This window comes from Labeo rohita, unplaced genomic scaffold (genome assembly GCF_022985175.1).
Source record: "Labeo rohita strain BAU-BD-2019 unplaced genomic scaffold, IGBB_LRoh.1.0 scaffold_216, whole genome shotgun sequence".
In the NCBI taxonomy this organism is placed as follows: Eukaryota; Metazoa; Chordata; class Actinopteri; order Cypriniformes; family Cyprinidae; genus Labeo; species Labeo rohita.
This window is the reverse complement of record NW_026128396.1, coordinates 70,805-84,286: the sequence shown is the minus strand read 5'-3', so window position 1 is coordinate 84,286 and position 13,482 is coordinate 70,805. Positions and strand designations below refer to the sequence as shown.

Genomic DNA, 13,482 nt, shown 5'->3' with positions numbered 1-13,482 from the left:
TACTGAACATGTGTTTTAGCAACACTTTCTGGACATTTCAGTAACCACTTTTCTGGACATTTCCACTTTCTCACGCAGTAAGGTACATCATTACAGTGCTGCAGTAATGTATATAGAGGTATTTTCATGAGCCTGGGTTGAAAAATATACTGGGATCTAACCTGGGATCAGCCTACCATTAGTTAAAGGACTGCTATCAAACTCCAGAAACATTAGCATTACAGAGGAAGAACTGACCCCAGAGAGACAAATTACTCTCATGATAAAAATCAAAAAGCATTATTTGTTGTAAATTAGACCCTGCATGTTTTCATTCCCTTTATTTCAGCTCGTCTGTCTGTTCCTGACATCAGCAGAGACTCTTCACAATGTTCTTTATCATCATCATCACAGCAGAATTGTTCATTGTTGTGTTCAGTGGTGAATGTGAGTCATGTGACTCTCTCCTGGTACAAAGGAAACAGTTTATTGTCCAGCATCAGTGTGTCTGATCTCAGCAGAAGCCTTTCTTTAGATGTGAAATATACAGATAAAAACACCTACAGCTGTGTGGTAAACAATCCCATCAGCAACCAGACTCAACATCTGGACATTAGCAAACTCTGTAAACCATGTTCAGGTATGTGAAAGGTAAAATGTTTTACCACCTTGTGACTGTACAAGGTTCTTCAGAAGTAGCATATGCCTATAGTACAAACTGAGCTGTGCTGCTGTTTATGGTGTTTATCAGATCAGAGAATTTACTCACACTAATGACTCTTTTTAGCTGTTGCAACACCAGGTCCACAGTCCACTTCAAACTCTACTTCACATCCTCTAGGCTCTGAATCTCAGACAGTGCTGATCTTTGCTGCTGCTGCTGGATCTCTTTTGATTGTCGCTGCAGTCGGGATCTTTTGGATCTGCAGGAAACACAGAAAAACTGATCAAGAAGGCAAGTTGTTACTTACAGCTTTTGATACTATAACAAAAATTACAATTATTCTAATAATAGTAATTAATAGCTAGTAATTAATCACCAATAATTATTTAGTAATCCAATTATTACTAATTATCATTTAATCAACGTTATTCTAAAAATGATCTGTGGTTTACACCCTTTGCTCTTACACAAAAACACTCAAACTAAAACTTCTTAAACTAAAGCAAACTGAAAATGAACACAGAAATGTAAACCTGCATCAATTTAATAAATGAACTTTCTCCACATTATGAGTTGAACAATGCCATCCTTAGCTGTTTTTTTTTTTTTAAAGAACTTGCATGCTGAAGTTTTACTTGAGCTTCAGTGATGACTAATATATTTGTCCCAAAGAAAAAATATTTATAAATTATCTGCGAAGAATGTCTTTATGATGCCTTTTAACTACACCTGATAAACACTTGCTCTGCTAGTGACTTTATTTTTGTTAATTTAATGCATCTATTATTATAGATGAAACAGTTCAGTCTCGTGAAGAAGAGATCACTTACGTTCATTACGTTCTACAAAAGAAAAACACAGAAATCGGTAAGATTTATTTCTATTTTTTGTCAAGCATCTCAGAATCATTTCAGCAGTCACATTTAGATGTGTGTGCTTGCATGTACAGACAAAACAAAACAAAACAAAAAAACAAACAAACACAAAACAACAATAGCAGCATTTCAGATGTTTATAAAGGCCATTGCCCGGTTGCATAAAGAACCTTAAGTTTTTCCCTTAAGTATGAAACTTAAGGCATAATTTCCCCTTACCAAAGGGGATGATTTAAGGGTGTTGCATATAATCCCTTAAACACTTCCCTTAAACACTTCCCTTACTAAAGGGAAACCGTTAAGTGTTTTACGACAGCGATTCAAGGTTTGCCGTTAAAAAAATCTACTGTTGCTATGGACACGTTATTTTGTAATGCAGATAGCGGTGTTTTTTCATAGAAAACAATATAACACGGATACGGAGAACAAAATATAAACAAAATATAAACGAGAAGGACCAAGCGAGATGGAAACCAAAACTGATAATTCACTCAAAACGAAAAATTCTGAAAAATCATTTTATTGAGTTTCCGAAGCGATGTGAACATTATGAAGCGCTAAACACTCTCATGTTGTGTATGTTTCATTCATACTCGAAGCCGGAGGGCGCTCTTGCGCTGAAAGTCCAATCCGGACTCATAAAAGTGTTATGATGGAATACAGCAGTTATCGATGCAGCTAAACTGAAACGTAAACAATAAACACACGATTGCGACAATATACGGTTTATGTGTGTTTTTTAAGTCATCGCCAGGTAATACGTAGGAAAATACAGGAATAAAATATAGAATATAAATTTGTTCTTGTGTGAGACGGACTCATGTTTGAGGTATTATGTGTGAATATAATTGAATCAATGGTTATATGTGAATAAATGCTTAAATTAAAATCTGTTTAACATATAAAGAGGGCGATCGTGGATTGAATCAGCACGCTGTGTAACACTTAAGGTGACATTTTCCATACCTTATGTTGTACTTAGGGAAATGACAGCTAAGGGGTTTTATGCAACACTTAAAGGGTTTTAAGGGATACTTAATAGAAATTCTAAGGGTAAAGAAAACTGGATGATTTAACCCAGTGGGGATAGCAGGTGGGGGACCAGTTCACCACAGACGCCCGATCAGAGACATGAAGATGCAACTTTAGTTCTTTGATGTTTTATTTTCTGTGCATGTGGTCTGAAACAACCATATAATAAATGGAATTAAAATAAACAACTTACATTCAGACAAAGAAAGGTAGCCAACAAATTTCCAACAATAAAATCAACAAATCACATGTATATGAACACATGAAATAATTCTATAAATCGCATTTCAGCAAATACTTTCAAACAGAATACATGTTTAGACAAATCACAATTAACATAAGCTGAAATACATAAATTAACTTACTTGGTTCATCTATTATATGCACACAACACCAAACAAAGCAAGCATCAATGTCCCCTTTTTTCACCCATTCCATGCAGGTCTATTTCTACCAAACACTAAATCACCACCACCTGCTAGAAATGGGCGGAGCTGGTTTTTACATTGCTGCATTGACGGTGCATTCACACCCTGGCTGAGCGCCAAAAAACCTTCAAAATAAAAGTCCATATACAGCAGGCCTTTTTAACAGCCGCCCCCAGATTTCTAAAGAATGAGGAAATCTGTACATTATAAAAAAGGCCAAAGTCAAATTTTCAGTCTGGAATTGCAGGTAGCTGTATAACCTTTGCCACAGGTCGCACATAAGATTTATCTTTAACTTTCACTTCAACAGTCCTGATTCTGTTGTCCACCCCTGTGAATACTTGAGAAACCTGGCCAATAGGCCATCGGGCCCTGGGGAAATGAGGGTCCACAATCATAACGATTGTTCCCACCTTGATATCAGGTGACTCTCGCTGCCACTTGCCACGAATCTGGAGGCCAGGTAAGTAGAACTGGATAAACCTCTTCCAAAAGTGATCTGCTATAACTTGGCTATGACGCCAACGACGTCGACTCAATAGTTCACTTTGAGGGTATATCACTTGAGGAAGGGATTTATCAGGCCGCCCCATAAGGAGCGAATTTGGAGTGAATCTGGATCAGATGCATTAGAGGATGTATACCCCAAGGATTTAGAATTTAGGATTCCTTCAATCTCGATGAGCACAGTATGAAGAGTTTCCTCTGGAATTGGGGGAGTTCCTAGAGTCACCTGTAGAGCTTGTTTCAAGGAACGAATTTCCCTTTCCCAACACCCACCATAATGTGGGGCATGTGGTGGGTTGAAACGAAAGATAATCTGCTGACAGGCAAGCTGTTCCTGAAGCTCTGGAGCTAGTTCAGTATATGCCTGATGCAGTTCCTTTTCTCCTCCTTTAAAATTGGTGCCCTGGTCACACAAGACCTCAAAAGGTTTTCCACGTCTAGCTATAAAACGCCTGAGGGCCATGAGGAAAGAGTCAGTATCAAGTCTTGGGAGAAGGTCAATGTACACTGCACGTGTAGTCATGCACTTGAACAAGATACCCCAGCGCTTCTCACTTCTACGCCCAATCTTTACCAGATATGGCCCGAAACAGTCAATGCCAGTAGAATAGAAGGCAGGTTTGAATAGACGTAGTCTGGCTGGAGGCAGATCTGCCATTCTGGGTATCTGTGGGGTTTTACGAAACTTCTGACATACTGGACAATCTTTACGCTGATAACGTCGAATTGCTTCCCTACCCCGAAGGATCCAGTATTTCCTGCGCATCTCTGCCAGTACTCTCTCAGGACCTGGGTGGAATAGCTTTATGTCATAGTCCTTAATGAGAAGGGTAGTGACTGGATGTTGGGGATCAAGGACAATAGGATGCATCAACCCAGACTCAATATCTTCACAACGACGAAGACGTCCTCCTATCCGTAGGAGCTGCGTTGCAGGGTCAAGTTCAGGGGCAAGGCTAAGTAGTCGACTGTTAGTATTTAGTTGTCTTCCTGCTATAAGCTGTGCCATCTCAGAAGGAAAGCTTTCCCACTGAGCTTGCTGAAGGATAGCCATTTCAGCCTGTTGAAAGTCTACAGCTGATATGCTGGTTCCATTTTCCCTGAGAGATTCTACAGTGGCAGTCAATAACTCTTGAAAGGTCAGAAATTTACTTGGATCAGGTATAGACAAATTAGGTACAATATTAGACAGACCACAAAACGTAGAGTTTCTTAGTTCATCACCAGCTATAGCACAGGATGGAGGTGTAACCGGCCACTGATCTGATGGAAGCTGAAGGAATGATTCCTGTATTCCAACTTTGTGGCCCTAGTTCTGCCAATCTTTTACCTCGAGTAATGTCATCCGCAGGGTTACTCTCTGAATCCACATACCGCCATTCACAGTAGCTGGTAAGGTCCTGAATCTCGGTTACTCGTGTACCAACGAAAACTTTGAATCAACAGGATTCAGATTTAATCCAGGTTAAAACTGTGGTAGAATCAGACCAAAGAAAAACTTGGTGAATGGGCAAAGTCAATTCATTCTGCAGGATCTTAGCCAACTGGGCACCTGTCAGAGCTGCACATAGTTCTAGACGAGGGATCGACAAACGTTTCTTAGGAGCCACTCTTGACCTGGCTACTATGAATATGATTTCCACCTCTCCGTTTTGATCTTCTGTTCGGAGATAGGCGACAGACCCATAGGCACACTCAGATGAGTCACAAAAGATATGGATATCACGCTGGCTTGAAACATTATCCTTTGGTGCACTGCAATAGCATCTGGGTAAAGCTATATGTTGTAAGTCATTGAGCTCCTTTGACCATCTGTTCCTCTCATTCACTAAATCCTCAGGTAATTTAGGATCATCCCAGTCTCTCTTCTTATCCCATAATCGCTGCACTATTACCTTTGCACGAGTGGTATATGGGACGATGTAGCCAAGAGATGTGCTTTCATATTGGCTGGAAAGCACTTTATAGATGTTACGCATGGTGACCTCCCGGCACTCTACAGCACGAACCTTATAGGACAAGGTATCAGTTTCACAGTTCCACTGTAGACCAAGCACTGATTCATGGTTGAGAGAATTACCCTTAGCAATCCATTGCTCAGCATTGTCAAATCTGGATGCTGCTGGCAAATGACTAATAGCTGTGGGTGAATTGCTGGCCCATTGCCGGAGTTAGAATCCTCCTTCTGCTAAGACACTCTGCAGTTGATCTACCAATAGCTTTGCTTCATCTACAGAAGGTAGACTTTGCAGATAATTGTCAACATAAAATGCCTTCAATACCGCATCACATACCTTTTCACCAGGCTGACTGTTTTCCAGGATGTGCTTCTGCATGGCAAAGACAGCACAACATGGGCTACTAGTGGTCCCAAAGGGGAGAACTTGCCATTCATAGACCCTGGGCTTCACTTCCATATCTAAATCTCTCCATAAGAAACGGAGAAGGGGCCGATCTTCAGGCAGAAGTCTAATCTGGTGGAACATTCCCTTAATGTCACTACTGATAGCGATAGAATGTTCCTGGAATCTTAATAGCACAGCCAGTAGTGAGGAAGTCAGCGTTGGTCCTGGAAGTAACAATTCATTGAGGTTGTTCCCTTGGAACTGGAATGAACAATTGAAAACCACTCGATGTTTCCCGTTATGTTCAACCATATGGTGTGGGATATACCAGCTCACTTGAGTATCTTCTTCTCCCGACTGCAGTTCAGCGATGTACCCAGCCTGTTCTAGTCTTTTAATCTCAGCCTGGTAGATAGCTGCTTGATCAGGGGACTTAATGAGACGACGCTCTAGGCTTCTTAACTGAGGCATTACTGCTGCTTTAGGTGCACAAAGAGGAGGCATATTTTTGACTCTGAGCAGTGGGGTAGCATATTGTTGAATTTTATCAACTTCAATTCTGATAGTTTTTTGTTCTAGTAGTTTTAGTGACTGCTGGTCTTGTACTGATCGGGTACTAATTTTCTCATCCCTCCAAGGAAGGACATCCATTTGCCAGAGTCTTTCAACTTGTTCATGCAAAGTAGCAGAGGGTGACCAACTTGTAGTGAACAGACATTGTTGCTCTTTAAGATGATGTTGCAGAGCTTGAACTGGTCCTTGCAAAGTCCATCCAAGGAGAGTTTTGACCGCAGCAGGACCCCCTGGTGGCCCCAAGCGGACTGGCTCGACTGGGGTGATTAATGATGGTACCTTTTCTGCAAATCTTTAACTGGATGACAGTGCACTCCAAGCCCCAACTCTGATGCAGTAAAGGCTCCATTGATCTGATACATCTTGTTTGGCTGGCAGGCTGGTGAAATGTAAAAGGAAACGGCCGCCCCATGCAGGATCTTTAATTTTTGTCTGACTGTGCGTAGGGGCAAGTCCTCTGCCTTACCTTTTAGTTTCAGCCGATTTGCTGCAGCATTCAACAAGATGGTTCTTTCTGAGCCATCATCAAGAATGGCATAAGCATTCATGGATCGATCTCCATTTCTTAGAATGACTTTGCATATCTTTAACAGTACCTTACGACTTCCTGGAGGCTTGTCAATGAATAACACATCGTTGGCAGCCTCACCCATAACAGGGCTAGCACATGGTTCCTGTTTTTCCACTGCTTTCTCCTTGTTCCATGCATTAACCTCATGTAAAACAAGCAAGTGACAACCATCACAGGTTTTGCAACGCATCTTAAGGTTACACTCTGATGATCTATGGCCCCGTCCGCAGCGCCAGCAATGGTTGTGCCCCTTGATCCAATTCTGCCTCTGAGATTTAGAGAGTTGAGAGAAATTTACACAATTATTCAAAGAGTGTTTGTTGTTATCACAATAAGGGCAGTAAGCTTTCCCTTTTGTAGTCTTAGCTGTGACTGATGAGGAATATGGTGGTGATGAAGGGGATTTCTCTGTGCCAAGTAGAACTTCTGTCCCTTTGTAGTATGATTTCACCTTCCTTGGCATCTCCCTGGACGAACTGGTTGAGTATCCTCTGCCCGAACGGCTCGTATACCTTGTGGAATCTTCTTGAACTTGGATTTCATATTCCAACCAGTCTGCAAAGTTGAGGAGGGTAGGAATCTTTACGTCTAGAGGATAAATAAACCTTCTAAAACTGCTCCGCAGATCATGTGGCAATTTACTCAGAAGTCTGGACACATGTGAGCCACATCTCAATTCCACCATGCCAGGCTTACCCAGTTGCTTCAGCATTCCCACCAAGGATCTCACCCTTAGAGCATACATTCGAAAAGTTTTAATATCTCCAGTACTGATGCTGGGCCCATCCATCAATTCCACTATGCGCTGCAACGCTAACTGGTGTGGCTGGCCATACTGTTGATTGAGGGCATCCATAGTGTTGGTATATGGATGACGTGAACTGCTGTAAGATTCAGCAATTAACTGAGCCTCTTCAAGCTTGAGATGTTCTAGCAGGACATGAAATTTAAAGCGCTCTGTAGTGTCAGCTGGAAGAATGTTTTCTAAAGCGATCTTAAGCCGTGCAAACTCTCTAGGGTTTGGGTGAATCAGGTCAGGAATTGTAGGTGCAGTGCCACGATATACTCTTTCCTGGTCAGTAGGTGGGCTTGGAGAGTGGTGGTGCCTTCTCCTACTCCTAGAAAACAGGTTATGCCGTGGTCTAGAAGAATGGTGTGGAGAGGGCGATCGAAAATAACTTCTCACCTTCTTGGCATGATCTCCATGTTTTCGCTGACAAATTCGTTTATTGGATTAGTCTTAACTTTCCTCTGCCTGGATGAACTCAGAGACAGGCCATCGACTGAAGAGGACAAGCTTTCTTGACTGCTTGAATACTCAGAGCGCTCCACACTTTCTGGTGAACTACTATCTTGCGATGCATCATGAGAGGCTGGAGCACGGTTTGGATTTACTGTGGGTTCAGTTGATCTCGGCTTCCTTGGGGCTGGAACTGGTTTAGGGCGGTCTAGGACCTTTGACTGACAAGATACTGAAAGGGTAGATGCCTGTGGAGGTTGTGACTGTTGATTTTGCCAACTTAACAACTGTTTCACCTCTGCTTCAAGTTGAGACATCTGCGATGCAAACTTGACGTTGGCCTGCTTAAGATCATCCCTTTCCTCCTTTAGCTCCTGAACTGTAGTAATCAAGTCACTTTGGAGTTTCTTTAAATCAGCATTCTCTTCTCGCAGGGCTTCCATATGCTGATCCCAGCGATCTGCTACATACCACTGTTGTGGACTGTGATAATCACCATGCTGTGCTGCTACATGTGGGGTGTCAATTCGGTCATCCTCTTCAGGTGACAGAACACCAGGGGGTTTATGGGAATAGCTAGGCGGTGATAAGGATCTATGTAGATCATAACCACTCAAATCATAATCCTGCAAGTGTGCTGGTAGAGATGTTTGTCTCCTGGGTCTCTCAACAGGAACATCCTCTGATGGCTGCATCTCCATAACTGTGGAAAACTCTGGGTTCCGGCTCGAAGGACCATAAAGAAAACTGGATGATTTAACCCAGTGGGGATAGCCGGTGGGGGACCAGTTCACCACAGACGTCCGATCAGAGACATGAAGATGCAACTTTAGTTCTTTGATGTCTTTTATTTTCTGTGCATGTGGTCTGAAACAACCATATAATAAATGGAATTAAAATAAACAACTTACATTCAGACAAAGAAAGGTAGCCAACAAATTTCCAACAATAAAGCAACAATCACATGTATATGAACACATGAAATAATTCTATAAATCGCATTTCAGCAAATACTTTCAAACAGAATACATGTTTAGACAAATCACAATTAACATAAGCTGAAATACATAAATTAACTTATTTGGTTCATCTATTATACGCACACAACACCAAACAAAGCAAGCATCAATGTCCCCTTTTTTCACCCATTCCATGCAGGTCTATTTCTACCAAACACTAAATCACCACCACCTGCTAGAAATGGGCAGAGCTCGTTTTTACATTGCTGCATTGACGGTGCATTCACACCCTGGCTGATCGCCAAAAAACCTTCAAAATAAAAGTCCATATACAGCAGGCCTTTTTAACAAAGGGTCTATGACGTTTCAACTAAAGAAACCCTTAAGTAACATTTAAGGGATATTTTATGCAACGCCCTTAAGTGTAAGGGAAACATAAGGGCGATCTTAAGGGAAAATTACACTTAAGGTGCTTTATGCAACCGGGCACATAAGATCAGCATTCAATGTAAGACACACTGACTCACATCCCATAATATTCATGACACTTACTTTACCATAGTAACTAAAGAGAGTAATAGATCAGCAAAGTCCATTTTAAGGACATTAGGCAATTGTGAAATTGATGCAGTATTTCCTGTGTCAGCTGAAAATATAACGAACTACTTGTACAACTACTTCCACATTCTACTTATTACGGCTCGGGAGTTTCCAGTTAGTGTTCAGTGCACATACATACAAAAACAGTTTCTCATGAGAACAGACTATTGCTACATTTAATAAAAAAAAAAAAAAAAAAAAAGGAAAGAAGTAATAATAAAAAAAAAAACAACAACAACAATTAATCATGTTTTCATCTTCAACCTGCTAAAATGTTAATGTAAATATGTTTCCCTTCCGTATGTGCATTCTGATTCTGTATGTGCATTCATACTGCTTATTCTATTGTTTAAAATAGCTGAATGAATGTGTGGTATTTAACGATGATAAAAATGTAAATAATACCGTAAAATAATAAAACGATTTATTATTACACTCAATCGCCATTTACGGATACCTTGGGAATGAATGAGAAGTGCTGTAAGCTGAATCCCACCTGTCGCAAAAAGTCAGTGACTTAAGTTATAAAACTTTTTTTTTTTGTGGTAAACTCTAAAAATAGTTCAATCCAACAGCATTGTTTAGTGTAAAACATGTTGAAGATTAGCAGATGATAAGCTGTTTTCTCGAAAAAAAAAAAAGATAAGATTTAAAAAAACAAAAAAAAAAAAAAACACCTCTGTGTCATGATCTGGGCTGTGGGGCTTCCCTCAGCCACCTGAGGTCGCTGTTTTCCCTTCCCTGCACTGCACTTCCCTGATTGTACACCTGTCTGGTCATTAGCACTCATCAAGCTCTCACCTGTTCACAATTATCTGGTCTATAAGAACTCTCATTTCCCACTACTCATTCTGGCTGCATTGTCTTTGTGTGTGTTCCTCTGTTTTGATTCTAGTCGTGTTGTGCCGTGTTGGCCTTTTGGTTTATGTTTATTTGTGTTTTGTTTAATTAAAATTTTCCTTTCCTGCATTTTGGACCCTGACCATTTCTCTGTTCCGAACGTGACAGAATGCAGCCAGCAAGGATGGGTCCAGCGGGGAGGAATTTTTTCAGGGAGGCGGCGACCACCCGTTCTGTTCCCGAGACGGCGGGGATGTCCTTTGAGGCGGCGTCGGCCGCTCGTTTCGAGTTCATCTACGCCTGTCTGGCGGGGATGGACACCTATAGGGCCGAGGCTGCGCAGATGCGGCCCTGCTTTCTGGCGGGGGCAGAGACGCTCTTCCGTGGGCAGGCGGCGGTGATGTTCCGGACGCGGCGGTGACCGCGCTCTCTGTTCCGGACGTGGCGGCGACCGCGCTCTCTGTTCCAGACGCAGCGGCGACCGCACTCTCTGTTCCTGACGCGGCGGCGACCGCGCTCTCTGTTCCTGACGCGGCGGCTCTCTGTTCCGGACGCGGCGGTGACCGCGCTCTCTGTTCCTGACGCGGCGGAGACCGCGCTCTCTGTTCCGGACGCGGCGGTGACCGCGCTCTCTGTTCCTGACGCGCCGGTGACCGCACTCTCTGTTCCTGACGCGGCGGAGACCGCGCTCTCTGTTCCTGACGTGGCGGAGACCGCGCTCTCTGTTCCTGACGTGCCGGTGACCGCGCTCTCTGTTCCGGACGTGCCGGTGACCGCGCTCTCTGTTCCGGACGCGGCGGCGACCGCGCTCTCTGTTCCGGACGCGGCGGCGACCGCGCTCTCTGTTCCGGACGCGGCGGCGACCGCGCTCTCTGTTCCGGACGCGGCGGCGACCGCGCTCTCTGTTCCGGACGCGGCGGCGACCGCGCTCTCTGTTCCGGACGCGGCGGCGACCGCGCTCGCTGTTCCGGACGCGGCGGTGACCGCGGACGTTCCACTGGCGACGAGGCCAGCTCGCGTTCCCCTGGCTGCGGGGCCAACTCGCGTTCCTCTGGCTGCGGGGCCCGCGGAACACGGTAGTTTTGACCGTGGTGGACCGGTTCTCGAAGGCGGTTCATTTCATCCCCTTGCCCAAATTACCTTCAGCCAAGGAGACAGCGGTAGCAGTCATTGATCACGTCTTTCGGTTACATGGCCTCCCGACAGACGTGGTCTCTGACAGAGGACCCCAGTTTGTGTCCAAATTTTGGCGAGAGTTTTGTAGACTTCTGGGGGCCACTGTTAGTCTCTCTTCGGGGTTCCATCCCCAAAGCAATGGGCAAACTGAGAGAGCCAACCAAGATTTGGAGAGAACACTACGATGTATGGTCGCTCGAAATCCTTCCTCCTGGAGTCAGCAGCTGTCGATGGTGGAGTACGCACACAATTCCTTACCAGTATCTGCCACGGGCCTTTCCCCATTTGAATGTAGTGTAGGATACCAGCCACCAATTTTTCCAAGTGTGGAATCCGAAGTCGCGGTCCCCTCCGCTCACGCCTTCGTCCAGAGGTGCCGTCGCACATGGTCCAGAGCCCGTGAGACTCTGGTCCAGGTGGGAGCGCGCACCAAGGCCAAAGCCGATCGCCACCGGTCGAGGCCTCCCGTATACGTCGTCGGTTCCAAAGTGTGGCTTTCTACTAAGAACATTCCTCTCCGATCCGTTTCGAATAAACTTGCTCCCAAATTCATTGGCCCGTTTTCTGTCACCAAGATCATTAGTCCGGTGGCAGTCCGCCTTAATCTCCCTCCAGCGTACAGGAGGATTCATCCCGTGTTCCATGTGTCAAAAATCAAACCTGTATTTTTTGCTCGTATTAATCCGCTTGTCCCAGTTCCCCCACCGCCGCGGCTCGTAGACGGGGAACCAACCTATTCGGTCAACCGTATTCTGGACTCTAGGCGGAGGGGACGCGGATTCCAGTACTTGGTGGACTGGGAAGGTTACGGTCCGGAGGAGAGAAGTTGGGTACCTGCTAGAGACATTCTGGATCACTCTCTTATTGATGATTTCAATCAACAGGTACAGGAGGCTGGGAACGTCAGGGGACGTTCCTAGGAGAGGGGGTACTGTCACGGGGCATGGATCGGCTGTGTTCTCAGGTCTCGTGATTTGGTGTCTTCTGTGTCTACGTCATGCTCATTGGAGTCAGCTGCCAATCAGTCCCCGCACCAGGTGTCTCTCATCACCGTCAGCTACATATACTCACCTCATTCTCTTCTTCCCCATCTGATAGATGTACCGGACGCTGGACTGTCGTGTTGGTTTGTCTTCGTGTCTCTTTGGATTGTTTATCTCGTCGTCGATCGTTTGTCTGGATGTGTATTTCGTCACGGGAGATTTTCACCTCATCACCACCAGCCATCTAGCCCCTGCGTCACCCAGCCGAGAGATCCCATCTTCACCCACGGAGTTCATCAGCGTCACCACTGTTGCGATTTAGCTCAAAGGGAATTGTATATAAATAATTACAATTAATTATGATTAATTACAATTATTTATATCAGCTGCCAGAAGTAACTGTAGCAGAATTAATTTTCCATCAACTAATCTGTTCGCTCAGCGAACATTCAGTATAATCTTTATATCAACTCTAAGAAATGATATTTTCTTGGCCACAGAGAATAACTTTCTTAAAGTACCATTGCATTAGAGCATGTAGCTCGAATCGGAATCGTAAAGGGACATTAATTTGCAAGGCAGAATCAGAATCAAAACTCATGTAATTTGTGCACAATAGTTTATTAACAAAGGACTAACACATAACTAATCTAAACAAACAAACATGAAGTCACTCATACATGGGGGAATGGTCAGTGAGAAGCAGTTAG

The 13,482-nt window shown here is 43.9% G+C and overlaps 1 pseudogene; it reads left to right on the top strand.

Moving 5' to 3' along the window:
• The window catches only part of LOC127159430 (uncharacterized), a 42,286-nt pseudogene that overhangs the window by 14,905 nt on the left and 13,899 nt on the right, over positions 1-13,482 (top strand).